Source organism: Gorilla gorilla, chromosome 13, assembly GCF_029281585.2.
Source record: "Gorilla gorilla gorilla isolate KB3781 chromosome 13, NHGRI_mGorGor1-v2.1_pri, whole genome shotgun sequence".
NCBI lineage: Eukaryota > Metazoa > Chordata > Mammalia > Primates > Hominidae > Gorilla > Gorilla gorilla.
In genome coordinates, this window is record NC_073237.2 from 109,176,118 (window position 1) to 109,185,658 (window position 9,541).

Here is a 9,541-nt window from a genome sequence, read left to right on the forward strand (position 1 = left end):
CCTAGCCACAAGAGATCAGACAAAACCCAAGACCAGAAACTCATTTTCTTCTAAAATACTGCCTCTGAAAGATTTCTAAAAAGAGGAGGAGGAAGAAATATAAAAGGAAAATAAAAACTTGGGATTCCAATTTTCTATGCCAAAAGGAAAAAAATGATCTGAAAGCTGAGTCATGCCAGAAGCTGCCTTTCCTTTTGTTCTTAAGCAGATATCTACAGATAAAAGGTTTTAAAAATTTTCCACAGGTAGCTATTCTATGTTCACTTTATCTCAGGTAAAGTGCCTGAGCATGAGATGAAAACTTGACTATTCCCCTACCTAATCCTTTTCTCTTGCAACAGGTGGATTGAGTAATGTGATCATACCTTCCATTTTTACCCACCAACCTGTTTTACCCCTTTAAATACTAAAGCCCTCAAAATCATCTTTGGAGAAAGGCACAGGCCACAGACTGTTTCTCTCATTTCATGTGTTTTCTCCCAGTCATTGTCCTTACCCTTGGCAAAATAAATGTCTAAATTGAAAAAAAAAAAAAAAGAAAAAGAAAATACCTCTTAACAATGACCAGACTATCTAGTAGGCAAAACAAAGTATATGAATAAAACAACTATGCAAAGAACATACTTTCTGTGGAATATGTAGGATATATATTTGTCCACTTAAAATTTTCAAGGGTCTTTTCTGATCAATAAAACCAGAAATGAAGTAAAGATGAATTCTTAGTTTGAATTGAGAAATTATGAGATTAGATACCTAGATTCAATAAGAAATCAAGATAAACCATAACAATGAAAAGGGAACATTTTGTACCAAAAATAATGGGACACAATTTATGCTGAAATCTGAGGGCATGTGTTTGCATATTTTTAAGACTGAAAAATGAGCCGGATGCTAATTTCAGTAGTTTGGTAAGAGGATGAGACACTTATAATAAGTAATGTTTGTTGAACATATACAAATGCCAGGCACGGTTTTACATGCAGTAGTCCTTCCAATGAATTAGGTGCTCTCATCCCATTTTACAGAGAAAACAGAAGCAGAGGAGGATTGGTCATTGTTCTAGATCACACAGCCTGACACTGACAAGGCTGGGATTCCAGTGTAGGGAACTTGGCTCCAAGCCCATGACCTTGACCACCATGCTAGACTTTTTCCTTCATGTTGAAGATGAATGAACTAGAAAGAGCAAAGTTTAAAAGGACCTGGCTCTTTGGAAACTGAAATATATAAATCCCTGGTAAAGTTGATTCAGATAGCAGGAGAGTGAAAATATGATTGAGAACGAGAAAGGCAAACCAATAACATAATTAGAAGAGATTACAAAATACACAAGAACATTGGGTGTAACTCATTGGCAATGTGAAAACCTAAAGAATTTCGCTTCCCTAGCAAAACATGAGTGTCCAAGATTGACTTCATGTACTTGGCAGGACAGGCTGTGTTATATTGTAACGACCTTGAAATTTCAGTGGCTTGACACCACCAACATTTCTTTCACAGATTAAACTGGACAAATAGGAATTTATTTGTCCTATATGTTCTTCATAGGCTAGCTGAGGACTCTGGGCCTTCAGTCGTTGTCCTCTGGGACCAGGCAGGTGGAGTGGCCATTGTGAGCTGGTGATGTGGCAGAGGGTAGAATGGATAAATTGCATACTGACTTTCAAAACTACTGCCGAGGAGTGACATCTATCACTTCTGCTACCAGCCAGACAAGTCACTTGGTGTCACACAACTTGAAGGGGATGGGGTGCATAGGGAGAGCAATTCTCCAGAATTGCTGGTTCCCCAGGGGGGAACCAGAAATAAAGCCACAGAATGTTGTCCTAGTAGAACGTCTTCTAATTTTTTAGTTATTTTGAGATGAAGTTTTGTTCTTGCTGCCCAGGCTGGAGTACAATAGTGTGATCTTGGCTCACTGCAACCTCCACCTCCTGGGTTCAAGAGATTCTCCTGCCTCAGCCTCCTGAGTAGCTGGGATTACAGGCACCTGCCACCATACCCGGATAATTTTGTTTTTTTTTTTTTTTTTTTTTTGAGACAGAGTCTCGCTCTGTCGCCCATGCTGGAGTGCAGTGGCGCAATCTTGGCTCACTGCAAGCTCCACCTCCCAGGTTTATGCCATTTTCCTGCCTCAGCCTCCTGAGTAGCTGGGACTTCAGGTGCCCGCCACCACGCCTGGCTAATTTTTTGTATTTTTAGTAGAGATGGGTTTCACAGTTTTGGCCAGGCTGGTCTTGAACTCCTGAACTCAGGTGATCCACTTGCCTCAGCCTCCCAAAATGCCAGGATTACAGGTGTGAGCCACTGCACCTGGCCTAATTTTTAATACCCACATTATCATAGAATATTTGTATCTCAATATTTTTTGGGCAGTTTGGGAAAAATTTGCTTACATTTAAAAACTTAGTGCAACATTTTAAACAATCTGTGGGGAAAGTTCATGTTACATTCCATGTAAAGGTAGAACTTCAGAATCCTCAACGAAAGTGATAGGTGTCTCTGATGCGCCAAGAAAAGCACCACAGGTTTACTGAATGCAAAGCAACTGTATTAATTTTTGGTGATGAAGAAATAATGTTTTAAGCTTTTTATGTGCCAACATTACAGTTTGCTATTTTCATACAGGCACTTAATGTGTTTTACTTAGATTTTAGGAAATTGTTGGGAAGTTTTGGGTTCTCTGTAACACATTACAATTTTTCCCTTTTAAAATACCAAGTGCAAGCCAGGCATGGTGGCTCAAGTCTGCAGTCCCAGCCACTTGGGAGGCTGAGGCAGGAGGATCATTTGAGTCCAGGAATTCGAGGCTAGCCTGGGTTAAAAATAAAAATACCAAATGTTGAAGGAACTGGAACTCTCCTACACTGCTGATGGAGATGTAAAATGGTACAACTCTACAAAAGTTTGTCAGGTTCTTAAAATGTTAAATATCTACTATATGACCCAGCTGTTCCATTCCCAGAGAAAAACGAGAAATGTACATGACTGTTCATAATACCTTTATTTGTAATAGCCAAGAATGGGAAATAATCCAAATGTCCATCCGTGGGTGAATGGATAAACAATTTGTGAGACATGCATACAATGGAACATTATTCAGCAATGAAAAGGAAGAATGGACTATTGACACACATGACTTCGGTGAATCTCAGGATAATTATGCTGAGTGAAAGTAGTCAGACTCCCCCTGCCCAAAGGAAAAGAGTACACACTGATGATTGTGTTTATAGAAATCTCTAGAAAATGCAAACCGTAGTGACAGAAAGGGTTTGGGTGGCACTGCGGGAGGGTGAGATCACAAAGGAACATGGGAAAACTTGAGGGAAACAGATATTCTCACTGTTGACCGTGGTGATGGTTTCAGGGGTCTATCCATATCAAAACTGTTCTGATGTGAAGCAGGAAATGGCTATGTTTGGAAGGTAGAGCTAATGACACCCCGCACTGCATTGACTCCACAGGCCTTGGAGATGCTGGGATGAGGCCCTGGGCTGTTACGGTGCATGCTCCCTTAATTCCTAAAGGCATTGAGGTTGGCCTCTACTGAAGCTGAGTGTAAGTGAAGGCTCCAAAATAATTCCAAGGCCAAGATTCTGGAGATACCTAGATGGGCCCTGGGCTCTGGCAGGAAAAGGAACTAAGAAACCCTTAGTTTCCAAACACTTTTTGGGTGATTGCCCTTAACCTGCGGGCAGCAGGGAGCAACAAACCACCCACTGGCTACAGGTTCCGCCAACAAAGGGCCGCTAGCAGCCCCTAATTCCAAGCCTGCAATCCCTACGAGCACCTGGATGAGGCCAGAGAGGTCTGGGGCTCCCCAGCCAACCCCAAGATTCTAAAAACATCTGTACCAGCCCCTACCTTAGTGAGGCTGCTGTAGCCTCACCCTTCCCCAATCTCCCTTACAGCCCTTTTGAGCTGCCTTCCCCTCCATGCTCCTCGGCGACCTGGCTTCTCAGATCCGCAGAGAATGGGAGGAAGCCAGCGTGATCCCCAGGCCTTTTGGAAGAGGCCTCGGGCTGGGCTCCGGACACCTGGCTCTTTCTGAACTGCGCCTGGGCGGCAGCGGCTGGCAGAGCCTGCGATGCGCGCAGACGGCCACCGGGGGCGCCAGGCACCTGCCCACTCGCAGGGTACCTCTCTCCTGCAGGTGAGACGAGCCAGAGCAGGGCGTTGGAGAGGCCCTGAGAGCCGGCCAAGGCATTCTCTAGGGCTCCTCTGGACACCGGGGCGGATCTGAAGGGACCAATCCACGATCCCCGCACCCAGTGGCCACCTCCCTCATCTCTAAGCCCTGAGGGAGAAAGGAAAGGGAGAGGAAAGGAGGCAAGGAAGGCGAGAAACTGAGTCATAAGACTTTGGGAGACTCCTTCCAAGGTGTCCAAACCTTTGTTGAACTGCCCCGGGTACCCCCTCTACAGAGCACTGTATCTGGGCTCCAGTCCTAGAGATTCTAGTTACCATCCTTAACTGTTTTTCATCTTTGGCTGCAGTTTCAAATAACTGCTTTGAAAAGTCCTCATGCCCAGAACATTGGGAACTTACCCTCAGTTTTCACTGGTCAAAGCAAGTCACAGAGCAACGTGAGCTTTCAGTGTGCCTAGGAGGACCATGAGTCTTTGGTGGTGGTACAAGAAATACTTGGGACCGTAACGTCCCCCCTACCCCCCAAACTGAGAAGGAGCTGAGAGACCAGAGAATGACTGTGCCAAGTCCTCCTAGAGGAGTAGATGAGTTTATTAGGACTTACATACAGGACACTCCTGGACCGCGGCAGGACAGCTCTAGAGATCTGCACAGCATCCAGTCTCTAAACTGCTTTTAAGCGAATTTTCTGGCTCTTTGCTTACTGTGTTTGAGCGATGAGGTTGTTTTTCTTGGTAGGTTCTCAGATACTCTCCAGGATGTTTGGGTTCTCAGGGCCACCTGCTCCTCCGCTGGGCACCATGGCCTCGGCTCACCTACCAGCCTTCAGGGTTCAGGCATTGGACATACAATCTTAAGTAACCTGATGGGGGAACCCTCACGCTGCAGGTAGACAGCACAATAACCACAGTCCAGGAGACATAGGACACGGGAAAAAAAGTTACCAAAGATAATGGCCTGGCAGTTTTACGGATACATTCTCTGTAATTTGAATCATAATCTATAAAATAGCTCATCCCAAAGCCATTTGAATTATTTTCAGATGGAATGTTCTCATATATTTTATGAATTTAGCATTACCTTATCATAAAAATGTGTATGAATAATATAGAAATATACCATGGTGAGTCTCACAATTATGAAACTAGATATAAAAATTACAATTATGAGCAAACTGAAAAAATGTATTAATGGAATAATAATAGCAAACTCATTAAATAGTGCTTACTATGTGTCAGGCACTATTCCAAGTGCTTTGCAATATTTAATCTCTGCACAATCCATTAGGTATTATTTTTATTCCCATTTTGCAGATGTGAAAGAAATAGATGGATCTTTATTATACTCCTTGCTTTAGAGCTAAGATGAAAAAGTACAGTGAAGATGCATGGAGAGCAGCAACTCAATGGTGGGGAGATATCTTTTCCTGGCTTTAAAGAATGTGAAGATGCAGGCATAGCTGTCAGTTTGGGGAAGAGGTATAGCAATATGTATTTCATACAAGATGACCACTAACGTGGTTATCCCCTTGTTTTTGTTGAGCAAAGTCTCATATCTTTATCTGCTGCAAGAGCCTGTGAGTTGATTGGGAAACTGATTTGAGGGAATGGAAACCAGTAACATGTAGGTAAATACTCCTCACATGCTCAGTCCTTTTCTTCTGAACCTTGCAAATCTACTCTTTCATTTCTATCTGCATAGAGATCTCTGATGCCCTTCACCCTTGCTACCCCACCCTGACTGAACTCAGAAGACTAAGTCATATTCCAGAAACACCCATTTCCCTTTATCTGGCCAGTTATGTGTCTACCATTTCATTAGCATCTTGAATCCCAACTTTTATCAAGACCCCCTGGGAGGCGGGACAGAATGGAGAATGAGGCATGTAGCATTGCGGCCAGGGTTGTAGAAGGTGGGGAAGCAGGGTCATGGCCCCCAGTTCTTCTCTTGGAGGCCGATTGCTAGGCCTGCTCTTGTATGTGTAAGGGATAACTGGGCCCCTGCCCCAAGAACCCAGTGTTTTATGAAGCCATCTTCTTGGAGTTCTCTCCATGCCACCAGTGGACAAAATCTGAAAGGGCCCACATTCAGTGTGAACTGAGACACCCTCCTGAAGATATTAGGACAAGAAAAGGAGAAAGAAAATGAATTTTCTACTCCTGCCTATGCAGGTCATGGAAGCCCACTTTTTTTTTTTTTTTGGAGACAGAGTCTCTCTCTGTTGCCCAGGCTGGCATGCAGTGGCATGACCATAGTTCACTGCAACCTCCGCCTCTGGGTTCAAGTGATTCTCCTGCCTCAGCCTCCCAAGTAGCTTGGACTACAGGCACATACCACGCTTGGCTAATTTTTGTATTTTTAGTAGAGATGGGGTTTTACCACATTGGCCAGGTTGGTATTGAACACCTGACCCCAAGTGATCTGCCAACCTCGGCCTCCCAAAGTGCTGGGATTACAGACATGAGCCACCACACCCAGCCGGAAGCCCACTTATTAAAGCAACAAATACTGAGTGCCTGTGTCACGCTTGGTATTGTTTCCAGTGCTGATACCACAGTGAACAAATTAAACTCCTGACTTTGTTGCACTTAGAGGGAGTGGGTACAGGCAACAAACAAGTATGAGGGGCCAGTCAAGGAGGCTGGGGAAAGAGTACTCCTTTATTCTTGGGGTTTGGGAGGCTACCCTCTTTGAGGTGACCCCTAGGGGCCAGAAGGTTATGAGGGAGTGCATCGTGCAGACATCTGGGGGATTAGTATTTCAGACAAAGGGAACTGCAAGGAGAAGAGTGTAGAGGTGGAATTGTTCTTGGGTATTTGAGGAAAACTGTGTGCAGTGCTAATGCAGGTTTAACAGGAACATGGGAAAATGAAGGTAGTTGTGTTAGGCTGTGGGAATCCAGGCAGCTGGGTAATGGCTCTTGGTACTGCTGACCAGGTTGGACGTGCAGCACCAGGCTTTCCAATCAACCCAACACTCTACTTCTCTCTTCACCAAGTGGTTATCCAGTAATTGTCTCTTGTTCTAATAACCAAAAACAGAGCCATCATAAACATTTTGAAACCAGTGGAACAATATTCCTGAAATACTGATTTTCAAGAACAACAGCTAGTATTATGATGGGCCTGTTTCCAGGAACAGACAGTTTCAATGAAATTTCTGTCTTGGGATAAGAGCACTGAATGACAAAGTCCTCTATGCCAAGAATAGAAATTTGGAGTCTTCATTGTTGTCCTTGAATTACTGAAATAACCTCAGAATGTCCTGGTTTGATATTTACTCTGGAAGTGTATTTGACATTTGTCTAATTTTCTTCCATTAGGGCTTAAATTATTCATAAGAGGAGCAGTAATAGGACTACTTCAAAATAGCTCCTTAACCACACAGTTGTATAATTTCATGCCCATTTTATTATAAGGCATTCTAAGTGGTTCATTTTGACAAACGTGTTTATTTGGGGGGAAATGCAGCACAAAACAACTACAGTAAATAACGGTTGGAATGGCCAGGTGCGGTGGCTCATGCCTGTAATCACAGTACTTTGTGAGGCTGAGGTGGGTGAATCACTTGAGCCCAGGAGTTCGAGACCAGCTTGGGCAATATGGTGAAACCCCATCTCTACTAAAATACAAAAATTAGCTGGGTGTGGTGGTGCATGCCTGTAGTCCTAGCTACTAGGGAGGCTGAGGTGGGAGGATCACCTGAGCCTGGGAGGTTGAGGCTGCAGGAAGCCATGATTGCACCACTGCACTCCAGCTTGGGTGACAGAGCAAGACCCTATCTCGAAAAACAATAAAAAATAAAAAATAACTGTTGGAGTAAAGGCTGATAGAAAGGGGGATCAGCAAAAATTTTCTCCAAGGGGCTAGATAGAAAATATTTTAGGCTTTGGAGGCCAAGAGGCAATCAAAGGTATTATGTAGGTATTTATATAACAACAGCAAAACACATTTCTACTTTTTTTTGGTGAAACTCAAAATATAATATTGCATACAATGATTTTGAAATACAGGTCTTTTAATGAGAAGCAGGGAATTCTTTTTTGGCATAACAGTTTGATTAATTGAAGCTGAAAGTTAGTGTTTCTAGTATCACATCAATTGCAAATGTTCTTGGCTCATGGGCTATATGAAAACAGGCAGTGGGCTGGATTTGGCCTATGGGCCATAATTTTCTAGCCCCTGGGATAGAAAATATGGTTTCAGTGTTTAGTCCTGGAGGTTCTAGCTAAAGTTATAAGGAAAAGAGAGAAAAAAAGAGAGCATGAAGCATAAAGATTGGAAGAGATACAGTGACATCATTTGCAGATAATATGACTGTATACCTGTAAAACCAACAGAATCCACGAAGTATTAGAACTAATTTTATGAGAACTAATAAAAAATCTCATCAAAGTTGCTAGAGAGATCATCCTATAAAAATCAATAGCAGGCCAAGTGCAGTGGCTCACGCCTGTAATCCCAGCACTTTGGGAGGCCAAGGCAGGCGGATCACCTGAGGTCAGGCATTCAAGACCAGCCTGGCCAACATGGTGAAACTCTGTCTCTACTAAAAATACAAAAATTAGCCAGGCATGGTGGCACACACCTGTAATCCCAGCTACTCAGGAGGCTGAGGCAGGAGAATGGCAAGAACCCAGGAGGTGTAGCTTGCAGTGAGCTGAGATCGCACCACTGCACTCCAGCCTGGGCGACAGAGCGAGACTGTCTCAAAAAAAAAAAAAAAAATCAATAGCACTTTTCTATACCAGCAAAAACTAATGGCATTAACTGATGGTAAAAGAAAACAACAAACACCAAAAAACTGTGAAAGTATAGAGTTAATAACAAAGAATACACAAGAAAATTATCACAGAGAAAGATTTAAAATGTTAAGAAAGGACATAGAAGATGACCTGAATAAATTGACAGACATTTCATGCTCTTGATGAAATGAGTTAAAATTAAAATATTTCTATTCTCTCCTGGTAAATACCTTGTGAATTTAATATATGATAAATGTGGCACTAAGGACCAGTGGGGAAACACAGATTGTTTAGTAAATTGAGTCAGGAAAACTGGATTTGTAATTCATACCACATATAAAGGTAGACTCCAGATAAAGACTGAAATGTGAATGACAAAGCTATAAAGTTAATAGGAGAAAATATAGGAGAATATTTTTGTGTACTAGAAGCAGTAAATAATTTCCAAAAGAAACCTTTAAAAGCATAAAACATAAGCCTCCTACTGCCCAAAAAAAGATGAATCTGATTGCATCAAAGTTGAAAGACATCATGGACAAAGTTAATCAACAGTGACTGTGGGAGAAGATATTTGCAATATCTGAAATTAACAAGCAATGGTGTTCCAGGAACTCCTGCAAATATGCACAAGAAAAAGATAGAAATTTG